General features: G+C 37.8%; 1 long non-coding RNA gene across 2 annotated transcripts in view; it reads left to right on the forward strand.

Moving 5' to 3' along the window:
- The first annotated feature begins 5,056 nt into the window (after positions 1-5,056).
- The window catches only part of LOC136791153 (uncharacterized), a 169,799-nt gene continuing 160,379 nt past the window's right edge, over positions 5,057-14,476 (forward strand). For both annotated transcript variants that reach the window (XR_010832554.1, XR_010832555.1), the window contains exon 1: positions 5,057-5,622. This is a non-coding gene — a long non-coding RNA (uncharacterized lncRNA). The remainder of the gene's footprint in view (positions 5,623-14,476) is intronic.

Here is a 14,476-nt window from a genome sequence, read left to right on the forward strand (position 1 = left end):
GAAGACCTGTGCTTTATGGCAACGAGTTACCCAGTTGAGCTCAATAGTTGCAATAGAATGACCAAATGAAAAATGTGGCCAAAATTACTTCAAGTTGGGATGGTTATGTCATCAAATGAATAACATATAACATTTCCATATATATCTAACATGTTGACAGCTCGTCAGTTTTTTAATATGGATCTAATGAAATCAGTAAGACACAGCTGGCTTACAGCAGGAGGTTTAATGGCCAGATTCTGTCTATCAAAATTACTATGACTTGTCACTACTACTATCCGTTTACTTTTTGCAATACATATAAACTAAAGTGGCTGCTATCACTCTGAATGCTATAAAAAAGAAATGTGACTTGGCAGGTCTAAGCATTTGTTGCTCTAAAATAGTGGAAATAGGTTTAACTTCTATTACAAATTTAATGACTACACAAATATTGGGCAAAGGGAAACTTAGCAGTCTTTTTTTTTTAATCTGTTCCCGACTTTCCTTTAAAGAAAATCTAATCAAGGAAGAGTGAGCTTGCTGCTTATTTAGAGTTACGCAGATGAAGACATCCTTTGTCATTAGAAAATGAATTCCTGCCTATCGTTGACTTGCTCACATATTCTTGCAATGTTTTGGATATGCATTATTTAGGCAGCTTTTTTGGAATACAGCCATTGTCACTGAGAGCTCCTCTTCCATATCCTTTTTAGGCTGATAGGTTCTGGTTCTGACGCACTAGCTTTTTTGCCCTTATGCTGTTTTTGGTATGACTAAGCCAGCCTCTGGCTGTGCAATTAACCTTCTTGATGAAGGTTATCTGTCCCCAGTTCAGGAAAACGGGTTATTGTGATCCAGTTACTAGCAGTAAGCTCGATGATTTACCCCGTTTTGGTAAGGCCATCTTGTCTTGAGAGCTCAGGAAAATAATCCGTGTAACTTTTGTTACTATGAAGACTGGAGCCTTTTTGTGGAAACATTTCAACCATGTTTGAAATAAGATTTGCTAATCTCAGATGCTGAAGGTATTAGGGGCAGCTGTTGCTGTATATTGATGTAGGTTGCACCAAACCAGGCAAACTGTATGTGGGGTGTTCATCCCATTGTGTGTGTGTTTTATTAGTGAACTGGATTTCTGGAAAAACAAAGTAGCTTCCATGAAAACAGATTCAGCAGCTTGAGAATCTTTTACTTCTTTCAGCTTCAGTAGGATGTGCCAGAAGCCCTTATGAAGGGCTGAGGTATAAACTGGTTTTACTTTTATGTAGATAACCAATACTTTTCAAATACAGAATTTCAGAGAACTGGTTCTGTCTTAGGAGAATTTGTCATTTTGCAGCAGCTGGCAGAAATTTTAGAAGGGGTGTTGTATTAAAATGCAATGTATAGCCCTGTAAAGGAGAGATTCCTGTTAAATCTGAAGAATGGCTTCCCACATTTATGGAGAATAATTTAAGTTAGTGACCTGACAATGATTTATGCACATTAAAGAGAAAGCAGAGGTTTATTAGGTAGCAGTAATATCATGTTATCTAGCAACCAGCAGTAATGAGGTCAAAACTAATTTGTCATTATCATTTGCTCATTTCTTTTATTTTTTTCTGTAAATGAGCCTTCTGTAGCAAAAATAGGTTAAACCATTTGTGCTGGCATTAGATACTTAAGTGTTATATAGTTTTATCCTTGGTTTGTTGGGTTATTGTTTTCTCCCTACCTCTGGCAACTTTTATTGTAGGGAAGCACTTTGTTAATTTTGAAACATAGGATAAGTATACAAACATTTGGAATAGAGAGTCTTATTTCTCACCTTTCAGAATTACAGTAAAAATAATCTTAAATCTTAAAAAATCTTATATCTTTATTTTTTTAAAAATACTTTTTTTTTTTTTTTTGGCAACACATTATTTAATTGAAAAGTCTTAGTATGTAGGTGCTTTTCCTAGTCCATGGGCTGTTACTCGTGAGCCAGGCAGGGGATGAATATACACCTTAGTTGTTTACATATCAGTATATTAATGATAATGAATTGTTTGTCACTGGTGCAACAGCTGTCACCATGGAAATGCTCACCAGAAATACCTAGCATTGAGCAGCTGGTCTCAAGCAAGATCAAATGCTGCTGCTCAGAAGTGGGCAATGCTTAATAAGCTTCTGAGGACATTGTCTCTCCTGTCTGTTTCTCTCTTTTCTTGAGTTCTTCGGCTGTTTCAGGTGCTTATTTAAATTGGTGATTTTAAACCGTGTGGCAAGTGATGGATTTAAATCCCCTGTAAACTAAAGCTAAGTGCTAACTTCTCCGATAATGAAAGGAAGAAAGCATGTGTCAAAGCAGGTGAAAGGTAGGGGCAGTCTCAAATTGCTGGTGTCCACTAACAGAACTAGCCAGGGACAAAACATTCATAATTTAAAATATTGAATTAGTTCTTAAAGCTTAAGGGGAAAACGCTTTCAGAGAGGGAAAGCCAGTCCCCAAGAAATGACAGTCATCAGAATGAATCACAGAGCCTGCATTTAAAAGTATTTTCTATTATAACAGTGCCACTCAGAAGAAACAGATTTCTGCCCTTTCTGGCAATATACCAATTACAGAGGAACAAGAAAATTAGAAGCAGAGAAAAATTAAAAGTTAATCACCTAACCAAAGACAAAATATTCTACAGCCATGCAGAGTTGCTAATGCCTCTATTTAAAATCCTTAAGGGGCTCTACTACTGATGATCCTTTACTTAAGGAGGATGGAGATATCAAGCAACAAGGGCGTGTAAAATGCTTATCAGTTAAGTCACATCTTATGCAGACAAGTCTGTGTGTGTTGGTTGCCTTGAGGGGTGGGCCAATGACTGGTACCCTTCAGAACCAACAGAGTTTTTGTGCTGTGGAGTTGTGGATGTGCAGATATACTTATCTAGGCTTTTCTGAAATGCCTTGGATTTTATAGGCTGTGGCCTACCTTTTTTTTGACTAAAATAGCATATATTTTTTAATGCTGAGGCATATTTGATTTTAAACTGCACCTGGTATCCTAAATAATATTCACTTACATGAGATAAGAATTAATGTTTTGAGTAGGAATCTATGTAGAGTATACTGAAAATCCATTATTAACATACAATTATTCAATTGTTATGTCAAATTCTATACATATTTATATACATAAATACAGGTGGTAGAGCACCAGATGATCTATGCTGCTTTTCTGTGGAATGCCAAATACTATGATAATATATATATATTAATTCTTGATTATTGTAAATAATAGTTTTAATGGTTAAGCTGCTTTGATGCTGGCTGGCTAACTTGTGCCTGTAAAATGGATGGAGCCCAATTTTGGAGGGCAATAGAGAGAGAATCTCAGAACTAGAAATTGATGGTATTGTTTTTTCCTCTAAACTGAGGAAGTAATTGACGGGAATTCTGAGGTAAGTACAAGTCAAAGCTTTGACAATAAAATTTCATCGCATTCTGAATAGTTGTTGGGAAGCAGGAAAGTTTGGGATACCTTGGCAAGTTTTGGGGTGTGTAGTAAGAAATGACATGAAATGCTTGTAAGATGCATCTTAAAATAAAGGGAACTAATGGTTCAATTAAACTACTAAATGTTCCCACTCACTTGAAAAGAACTGAAGCTTTTCCTATGTTTAAAGCCGATGTAAACCACAGGGAGGTGCTTGAACAGCATGTATGGTTTCTCATTGTGATTGTAATCAGATTATTCAATTAGGGTTTATTATCATGTGATTGTTTTATTTATTGTTACCTGATATCAGGGAGCTGAAACTGAGCCTTTGAAGCCTGCTGTATACAGAACATCTTTTGAAAAACTCAGACACTCAGTCTGAAGTACTATATAAAGTGTGTGTGTTCAACATCTCCTCAGCAAATGTCTTCTGCAAATATCAAAGCAGTGTAAAAACAAAGTAGTGCTTTGTTTATGGGATGGCTTAGGCCAGATGATCTCATATTGCGGTATTGTTGTGTTGAGAATCCAAAACATAAATTATCTTTCGCATGTAAGAATAAGGACTGTTGGCTCTTAAGGCAGGGGAATGGTTTAGATGGAGTTGGAAGTAGCTAAGTGAAAGGTAAGTGCTGCAGAGCAGTAAATTAGTCTACCATCTGCAGAAGAGGGCAGTTGGCTTTGTCACCAGCTGTAGTTGATCATTAGTACCTGAGAACAGCGTCATCCTGAAGTTGCATCTGTGACACCACTTGGAAAGTGTTTGTGTGAAGTAGAAGAGAGGCAGGATGGACTTGATGAATTAGAAATGGCTTGCATTTAGCTAGAGGTGAGCAGATTTTACCGTGGCATGCAAGTCTAACATTACATACAGTGCTTAATTCTGGGACAATAATGGAATAATAAATAACCTGATTACAAGTAATTGCAAGTTACTTTTGAAGAGTTCTACAGAAGTCTTCTTTAGAAGCCATGCAAGGTAATAGTAGTCTAGCGCAGACCCTCATTTGTCTGTTTCGTGAGTGTCCTGTTAGATCAAATCTCATGATCTTACATCTGGATGACTGAGTCTTCTCATTGCCTGCCTTCTTGTTCCCCTTCCTTGAGGGTGTTGAGATGTTCCTAACCTCCTTAATTCGATCTCTTTGTCATGCTGAGCAGGCAGGAGCTGGCCCAGTCACTCGAAATCTCAGTGTTCTGGGACAGAGCAACTTGAAAAATGATAACTCAGCCTCAGCTTGCGTTTTCTTAGTGCCGTTTGATCCTGAAATCAAAATAAGAGCATACCTTTAGCTTTATTTTCCTGGTCATATGGCTTGATTAGCAAGAGATCAGATTTCCCTGTGTTATACTTCATAGTTGCACAGAAGTAAATTGGCCTTATAGTTGAACAATACAGAAGTGGCAGTGACTTGCATTACTGCCTCCAAGGGTTTCTCTTAGAATGTCCTACTGTGACTGCTCCAGTGAAGACACAGTTGTTATTCTTTGTAAGCCAGTGTTTTCTTTTTGAGGAATTTGTTTAATTACTCTTCCATAACAGATTCAATATCCTATTACAGTAACTGATCGGTGACTTTCAGTGTCTTTCTCTCATATTGAGGGTTAGTGAGCAAACAGGCCAAGGGTATTGGAAAAAAGATTTATGTTTGAATATAAAAATGTCATCAAGACCACTCTTTCTTGAATATCATATGAAAAAATCTGTAGGACTAGCACTGTTTAAAAGCAAACCAACAAATAAAAGCCACAAAAATATCCTGGAATTAAGTTACAGGTAGATGTATTTGTAGATGTGAAGGAAATGAATATTTGGGAAAAGCAATGAATTTAACACAAGGAATGTGACAACCTATTAGGTAGGCTGTGTGGGTGTGAGAAACATCAGTGCCATTGTTCATCAGTGGCTGAGGAAATTTAAGAAATAAGTGTCATCCCAGTCATACAGAAAATGGATTACAGGGTCAACTTTAGTTTCTCTTGAGTCTGGAATAGGCGTCATGTTTGGTAATGCATATATATATAGTAATATACCAAGCTCTGTTTATCAGCTCCTCAGCTACCTTCTTTCTTTTTCTGTTTAGGGATCAGGAACCTACAGTTGTGGACAAGTCTATGAAGCTAGAATTCTTCTAGCTACGCTCCCAGAAGGTTTTAAACTTTTCCAGCTATGCTCCCAGAAGGTAGGAAATGGAGACCTTAGTGTTGTTTGACTTTGGCCTAGGCAAGTAAAGGTCGGAAATGTGAACTCCAGGATATAATATATGAGTGATATATGCACTATTTTTTTAAATTCAGTGCCTAATCAGTAAGTTAGGCATGACCCAGCAAGTTCTTAGAAATATAACGTATATACTTACATATATATATATATGTATTATATTTATGTTTCATGGAACTGCTGAAAGGTAAGTATTGGTAGTGAGGTATAGTTTTATTATTGAGATCTGTTTTTTATACTGCCAGAAAGCATGCACTGTGGTTGAGAAATGTAAGTTATTGCATTTCTTTGCTGTCCAAGGGAAAATGTCTCTGCAAGAATTCCCTATACACAACAAATACTGCTGTTTCTGTTACTGATGATCTATGTTATTTTTCTTGTGAAATCATCTCTAAGAAAAACAGACTCTACAGTAATTCAAAATGTACTACTTTTTTGTATATTCACAGTAAGGAAGAAGGTATGTGCTAGGAATGATTTGTTTAATTTGCAAGCAAAACTTGTTAGAGGAGAATTTCTGGGTGAAATAGTGATTTAAAATGACTAGTCAGAAGAAGACAACTAGAGAAGAACTTGTTGGAGCAAGTCTTACTTGCATTAAATCTATTCTATTTATTTATTTTTATGTGGTTTCTGGCAAATATTTTGGTGTTTGTACAAGATGGTGACACATCTGAAGTCTCTTCAAAACAGTTAACCTGCCTCGTCAAAGAGTTGGAAGGAAGGATTGAGGTGATTTTTTCCATTAAATGTAGATCTGATAAAGAACAGTGGGTGGTACTTTGTGTATTTACGTTTTTGATTGCTCAAGATATTTGCTGGTAGAAAGTAGACTAGAGAGCTCAGATGAAATGTTGTGGGAAAAGATCTTTTGTTGTCCAAAAGTGAGCATTAGGCAACTAAACGTACTTTGTTTCTGTCTGTAATGGTGGCCTATAAATACATCAGCATGATGAGAGGAAGAAAGTAGACTAGTAAAACACTTGAAAGATGATTTGTTTATGTAACTTGCCCCTTGTTTTTAGCTTTTGCAGGGAATGCACTTAAGCTGCGTTTTATGGAAGGATTCCAAAATCTTAGCAATATTGGAATAGCTTTATTGGCATGGTTTTTTTTTTCAAGCTCTGCTGGGTTCTATATCTTGGATTCAGTAATAATTATTTGAGTTCCATGTGGTATTTCTAGTGCAGAGCCTCCCTTATAGGAAATATTTGAAAAACTTTCTCATTTTACAATGAACATCAATTTCTAGCTATAAATTGATGTTGACTTCTGTGAGGACAGTACTTAGAGACTTCTGTATGTTACTTAGTTCAGCTAACAAGTGAGTTTTGCTTTAGACTCAATTGCACTGATGACCATTTGTCATGATCATTTGAACATTTCACAAAACGATGTTCTGTTCTTGTTTTGTTGCTAATGGAAAACTTGCACTGTAGTTAAGCGACCCAGTTGGTTCTTGAATTTCTGTGGGCAGTCTCTCTCTTAGCACTCTTCTGTGTTGCAATGAAGCTATGAAAGAAGCAACTATATACCCACCTTCAAAAAAAACAAACAACAAGAACAAAAAACCACAAACAGTGGGATGGTGTTTCTAATAAGCTGAGGTCAAAGTGACATAGTTCGTATTATGTCATACCTGTTTGTCAGTGATAGCTTGGTACCTAGTACCGATAAACTGGATTCGAGTTACTTTTCCACTAAAATGCCTAGTCCCATTTTAAAAGTGATTAAGCATCCAGGAGCCCAAGTCAAAACTGAAGTCAGAACAAAGTTCCTTTGAGAATTAACTTCTTATAAATGGTGCTGAATTAAACATTTATATGCTTAGAAATATTCCCTTTTGATTTACTTGCGTCCTAAAAACTGTTTGCATTAAGCCACAGTTATTTGTGGCTTGTGCTCCCACATGGGAGTGGAGAGTTTGCTCACATTGGTTTAGTTGTATTGCATTTGATGAAAAAGTAGCTGGTGTTCATTTCCAGAACAATATGTATAAAATATTTGAAATGTCTTGCTGAAATTGTTTTTATTTATGTGCTGGGGAACCTTACAGTCTTGGTAACTGCAGTTTCAAACTTTTTATTCTAAAGATAGATTCAAATGCTACTGCAATGAGTAGTTATCATGGAAGTTAATCCAACTCATTTCCTGCTTGCTTTTCTGTGTTTTCCTTTCCTGCTTGTGGTGGTGTTGTTGACACTGGAGGTAAATGGTTTACAGATAAAATAGAGGCTGCTGCACAAAGTGCTGCAGTGGGGAGATTCCAGGACAGATCTAGTTTGGAGACAACAGTTCTGCTGTTAACAAGCCCAAATAAAGTGCGTGACTCCTGCAATACAGCTGGAGATAGGTCTCTAATTATGTAGCTATTTTCCCAACAGTGATAACACTGGCAGTAGGGCTGCAGCACATTTTTGGTGTTCATTTCCTACCAGGGCATGTTTATGTTGGAGGCTGTGCACAAACTGCTGTGTGGACATCAAATTGTTCTATTGGCTTGAGGATTAATGAGGTTAAATTAGCTCGGTCATTTACTACACATTTTATTGAGGTTCAAGCTGTTCAGACAGTTGCAGTTAATCTAAGTAGCCCAGAGTGTTGCCAGTTAAATGCAAGTTACTCATCAGGGATCCAGATTTCATTATGGGAAGGAATAGGACAACTTTACTTGGTGATAAAGTTGAACTTGATGGGAATACTCTCTTCCCTGTGTAATTTAAGAGGCAAAACTGGGGAAAGATTCATTGAACAATAGCACAGTGTGAAGCCTTGATAATGGATTTAAGGGGATGTATTGCTCTTTTTATACCTGCTCTGTAAATGGAAATGTAGGTGATTAAAAGATGCCTTCAGGCCTTTGATTTGCATAAAATTTATCTCCCATTCATTAATGAAGAAAAGTTTAAATGTAAAGGGGAAAGTGGAGAGCTAAAAGGAGTATCTCTGCTTAAATACTAACCCTGCTGCGGTAGAGAAGTGCTGGGAAGGATGCCTGTTGTGTCCATTTCCTCAGCCCATGGGCTGTTGCATGCAGGTCTACAACAGAGGGGTTTTCCTTAAGCAGCTCCGCAGTCTGTCACTTATAAAATAAAGGTCTCTGCAGGTGCTACATACATTAAGAAATGGCCAGAAAGTCTCGAAACACTGAGACAGATACAATTAAGGAGGTCCTAAGGAAGAAAATCATGATGGTAATTTTACATGTGGAACAAACTAGGTTTTTCTTTTGGGTTGCAAAAGCTCAGTCTAACTTACAGGGTTTTTCATACCTGGCCATATAAATAGGTAAGGCTGTGGGTACTGTGGTAGACCTGCCGTATCACCAAAAGTAAGCATAGTTCATGTCTCAGTGTCACAGCTGCAGGGTTAGCTTACAGTTTTCATGATCTGGAAGGAGTCTGTATTTCTTACCCTCTGGTTCTCACAGTGCTGTCTAACTGGAAGGGTTATTACACTGTCACTGGGGGAGGAAATGCAAGTTTTCTGTGCTGCAAAATCTTGTCGTCATTCAGCTGTAGTAAAGGCATAGCTGTTGAGAACCAAGGGGAAAAATCATGTCTAACATCATTTAAGATACATAAGTAGTTACTAAATAATTGGCCTAAAACTAGTGTCTGCCTCTAATCTCAGAACAAAAGTATTTGATTAAGACCATTTAAAAGCATTTAATCACAAAGCAATCTCTTTAAAAAAAAAAAAAAAAAGTCAAATGTTTTGCTTGATTGATGTACTCTCCTGGAAAAGTGCTCTCTCTTTAAAGACATAGGATGAAAATAAACCTTGAATTACTCATATTTTAGCTTATATTCATTTTATTGAGTGAAGCTATAGGGAATTTCCATTTAAGAGCTAACCTGATCTAATGTGTTGCAGCAAATAACCCAGGTAGCATACTGACAGTCCTTGCAAGGAAGGCAAATAAAGCACTTAAAGATTTGTACAAGTTAGTTACTTGGTGCTTAGACAGCAAGATACAGGGTAGCTTAGAGATATTCTTCCCTGTGCCAATAGCCAACACATCATTTAGGTGCTTTGAGGTCATCTAAAGTTGGGGTTAATGGGGACTAGTCCTGTCCTGGCTCTCCAAGCAGCACCCAATTTCATCCTAAGTTAACTAAATTTGTAACTGGGAGCCAGAATTTGAAGGAAACTGCATGGCCGTGAGTAATATACAGATACCTGCATATCTGTGTTTTCGAACTGTGTAAAACAATGCAGAGTGGAAGTGAGTTATTTGCTAAAACACATTGGTGGAATTAAGATAACTTCATTTTCTGGAGGATGCTTAGGAAACTGAAGTGCCATTGTACTCCCAGAGGTTTTCTAATAAAAGACAACATCAACAGGAAATATTTTCAAGTCAATTACTTGAACAAACACCCTAGTTTTTATTGGGCTACCAATCTAGAGATACTTCTAATAGCTAGAAATCAAGATGTTGGAGCAGAGAACAGTAGCTGTAGTGAGTTTGTACAATATGAGTGCAGCAGGGTGGGAAGGGGTGCTCTCTTCCCTGGTGTAACAGAACAGAGAAGGATCGCACCATGTCTGTCAACCTGCAATCGAGCTGGATGAAGGTGCTCTCCATCTGGATGCTTCATCAGAAATGGTCTCCTGAGCCTTACACTTGGTCTATATTAGCTATTGTATGGGGCCAAATCTGGTTAGTTATGCTATTGTCCATAACCCTATATATTTCAGTAGGGCCAAACATTTCAACTGAGAAAGTTTTGGCTTGTTAGACATGTGGTTAAAGTCTGACAGCTATGAAGACAGACCCTACAGCAGTCACGATTTTGGCTTTCGAATGAGTTTGAAAGTGTTGGGCTGTGCATTATGAAGTATTTTGTTCTGCTTAGTGTGGTGGCAACAAAGTCTGGAATACTGCTCTTTTGTCTTGTCTGGAGAAACTGTCCCATATTTAGCCTACTCTCAATAGTCGGGACAGCTTGTTTTTCATCTATTTGATGCAAGTTGAAAAATCTCAGGCTTTAGTTAAACTTTTAGTAGTTATTGCTTGCTGCCCTACTCCTGAGAGTTTCAGGATCTCTTCCCTTGCAGGTTTTAGTGGTCCAGACAACCATCTGTGGTGTGTCACAAGAGTCTCAAGTTGCTCTTTGGGAAAGCCTGCAAGGTATGCTCCTTTTGGCTTCATTTTAGATTGAAATGTTTCACTTCAGGTAGAATAGATTCTTCTCTCCTCAAATCTTTTCAGAAATGCTACTTCACAACTTTGCTGCTACGTTTCTAAGTGAAGGTGCGCTATACATTTTTTTTTTTGATATAAAAAATGAAACATGGGCTACAGAATGGGTTCATATATTGAGTTTCCTGAGCAGTGGGCTATTCTTTTCTAGATTCTCAGCTGCTGTAAAATGGCACAGTACTACAATTCATTGGAATTATGTTGGATATGTCATATTGACCCTTTGACTCTTTTAAGTGTGTATTTAGCTCTACAGTGGAAATCCTCAATCCCAAATTTTTGTAAGCATCACTTGCTTTGACACTTCTGTTTCCTATCTTTTTCAATCAATTTCTCTTCCTTTTGAAAGTTCAAGGAAAATCTCCACTTTCTTTTCTTCCCCTATTGCATATCTGCTCTTCTACTTAAATGCATGTAAAACACAAAGCACTCAAGTTTGTGTTGTTTTTTCTCCTTGGGAGCTCTTCATTCGATTGGGAAAGCTGACGCAGCTGGTGACAGCCACAAAACAAGCACATGAGCAGGATCAGACACAGAGCTGAGGAAGCAAGTTTCAGCACATGGCATCATTATGGAAATTGCTGTGTCAGTGAGACTGATGGGCTAAGAGGCAAGGTGTGCTGAAGACAATTTCTCTCATGGCCTAGCTTTTTTCATTTCTTGGGTGATGCTCACATTGAAGTTGCTCCGAGTTAGTCCTAACTCTTGTTTTCCAAACTGGATTGTGTATGTGAGGTCTGCTCTAGTAAATCTTGAGGAATTCTTCTCTTACCTGCTGCACCTCATCAGTCTGGAGAGCATCTGCCCTAGAAAAAGCAGGGGAGCAGATGACCTACAGAAAAGAGCTACTGAAACAGCATACAGAAGCTTCTTTCGAATTAAATGAGATTTTTCTAGGGTGGGGGAAAGTGATCCATTCAAACTAGAGCTGGTTTTCTGTGCCCTGTTTCAGTGACACTTCAAACAGGGACACCTCATGTCCCTCCCAATTCCAAACTCTCAAACATAGAATGAGGAATGAAGGGGAGAGAGCTTGGACCATGGAATGAGAAAAAAGCTCTATTGGAAGCTCAGGAATATTTCTGAAGCTTTCTTACAAGTTTCCAAAGTGGTTTAACAGCTGCATATTGATTTATCATGACTCTAAATGATTACTTTAATGCTTCTGAAGAAAAGTCAGAAGTACTTCTAGTTTTGCACAATGACCATGTTGGGGGAATTTTTTCCTCAATTTTTTGGTTTCTGTTCTAACTTTAGGGAGATGGCCGTTTGTGTATATGAGTGGAGTATGTTGAAAGAACTCGATTTCAGTACAGTCTTGTGCTAAAGGTCATAATGTGCAATACCCTGAAACATTTGGACATGGGGAGCAGAACTATTGTCTCCCTAGTGTTTGAAGCCTGACAGAACTTTTCTGCACATGTTCCAAGCCAAGCAGATGTCCTTAATATGCAGTTAATTAGTGCAATGTCAAGCCCAAGCTGACATCTCAGCAGTGCTCCCGAGCTCAGAAGTCAGCTCTGCGCTCTGCATGTTCGTGTGAGTTCTGACTGGCTCTGAGCACAGGAAATAGTTGGCTAATAGGATGTCATTCTATCGATTTGACTAAAATTCTTGACCTCAGCAAGACTGGTATGGGGGTTTTTACTAATAAAAAGCAATATGTATAAGGGTTCAAAGGCTTGTTGGAATTCAGAGCAGAGGAAAGACCACCAGGGAAACTTGAGTGACTTCAGTGCAGCAGATCCAAGTGACAGCCAAGTCTCAAAATCTTCTTGTTTGCCTGTTGGTGTTAAAATTGAGCTTGCTATAGAGACTCCCCTAATTGTGGAGTAGCCATCAGTCTTGAATGTCTGGCTGAGTGATTACATCCATAGCTTGAGTAGACTTCACAACTGACTGCAGATACTTGGCAGTTCAGTTATGATGCCTGCTTCTTTGAAAGGTTCTGTAGTGGATTTCAAGGCAGAACAAGCCAGGTCTAAGCAAGATAAAATTCGAAATAGTCTTTTCTTCCCTAATAGAGAAAAGTAATGAGTAGTGATTTCATTACTGTCATTGTTTTAAAACAGAAACCAGCCAGCTTCACTGCATGGAAACTTTTGACTACTGGACAAGGCCATGTTAGAACTGGATTAAAATACCATATTGTTTTTACAGTCGGTGGCCTGTGGATAGTGTATCTCATGTGGCAGGTTTGTGTGTCACAAGGCTCTCCCAGAATCTGCCTACAAATGTAGGGCTGTTGTGTGTGCGTGATAAGTCCTCAGTGTTTGTCTGTGCATTGACTGATTTTGAATGAAATAACCCAGTGAAATATTTGATTGAATGTGGTAGTGCCTATAGTTGTCTCACTCTTCTGAACACAGAAGGTGTTTCAGTCCTTGATCACCAGAGATTACACTTTGGAGAAGGACAAAGTGGAAAATAAACTGGTAATATGCCATTAAATACAGTTTTAGAAATTACGATTCACATTTTTTTTTTTTTTTTTTTTTTAGTCAGAGTAGGTTAGCTACTTGTCACCTAATGGGTTTTCTGGAGGTGCTGTAATGTGACAAAGTTTGAGTTCATCTTAGGTATAGGGGTGTTTGTGCATGCGAAAGAAGTGACAGAAAAAGCATCAAACAGATAGTAGGAGCCTGATAATGTGGTAGCAAAAGGACTGGGTGGAATCAGTAACATGAAACAAATAAAGGATTATCAGTGAAGGGTGAGTAGGAGAAGATGGTGAAAAATGGACAGAAGTGGAACCAGAAAGTGGTGGAAGCCTGCAGAGACGCAGGGCATTGTGTGTTAGAAGGTGAAGATCAAAAGGTCTTGAAGGAAACTTGTAGGTGTGGGATGAAGGACAGAGGGCTGTGTTGAATGATGCTTTCTTTTGAAGGGACGTGTTGTACAAATTTGTGAACAAGCAAGCCCTGATCCTGTTTTTTTTAAGCCTAATTGAGATGTTTTATGACATGAAACACACTTCAAGGGATAAAAACAATTGTAGCCAGAAAGGCAAATGAGAAAGTTGTCACATAGCAATCAAGTGGAACCTCTAAAAAAGAGCTTGTCATTGTACATAAGAAGACATGAAGAATCTATTCAGGTTAAAAGTTCAATTTTTTGCTTCAAGTTCATGTGATTTTTCCTTTCAAGTAAATCTGTCTACTTTCAGGAAACTGTTTTTTTTTTCCTTTGCATTTCATTTTTCTATTAGGTAAAAAAGTGATTTGGGGGAAAGGTCATTGTAGTAACATTTTTTTTTCTCCATATCATTTTGTTTTTTTTAGTGTTAAAACAGTTCTGTTATCATATCTTGACCTTATAAATGGGAACAAGGTAGGTAGTAGCTTATGTAGTGTTCTTTGTATTATAGCATAGTTTAAAATATTGACTGGTTTGGGAAGAGAGAGTGCAGAATGCAGATTTTGGGGCAACACATCTGCTTTATCTTTGCATTAAAAAAAATGCAGCTGGTAAATCAGATAAAAACTTTCTTCAACTGATTTTCTGTAGCACTGGACTACAAAACTCTGTACCTTAAGCAAGGTGTCCATTTTTCATTGTGTTCACTTGAATTTGTCTTCAGTGTTGTTCTTTGTGTTCGTTGACTTAG

Source organism: Anser cygnoides, chromosome 6 (genome assembly GCF_040182565.1).
Source record: "Anser cygnoides isolate HZ-2024a breed goose chromosome 6, Taihu_goose_T2T_genome, whole genome shotgun sequence".
NCBI classification, from domain to species: Eukaryota; Metazoa; Chordata; class Aves; order Anseriformes; family Anatidae; genus Anser; species Anser cygnoides.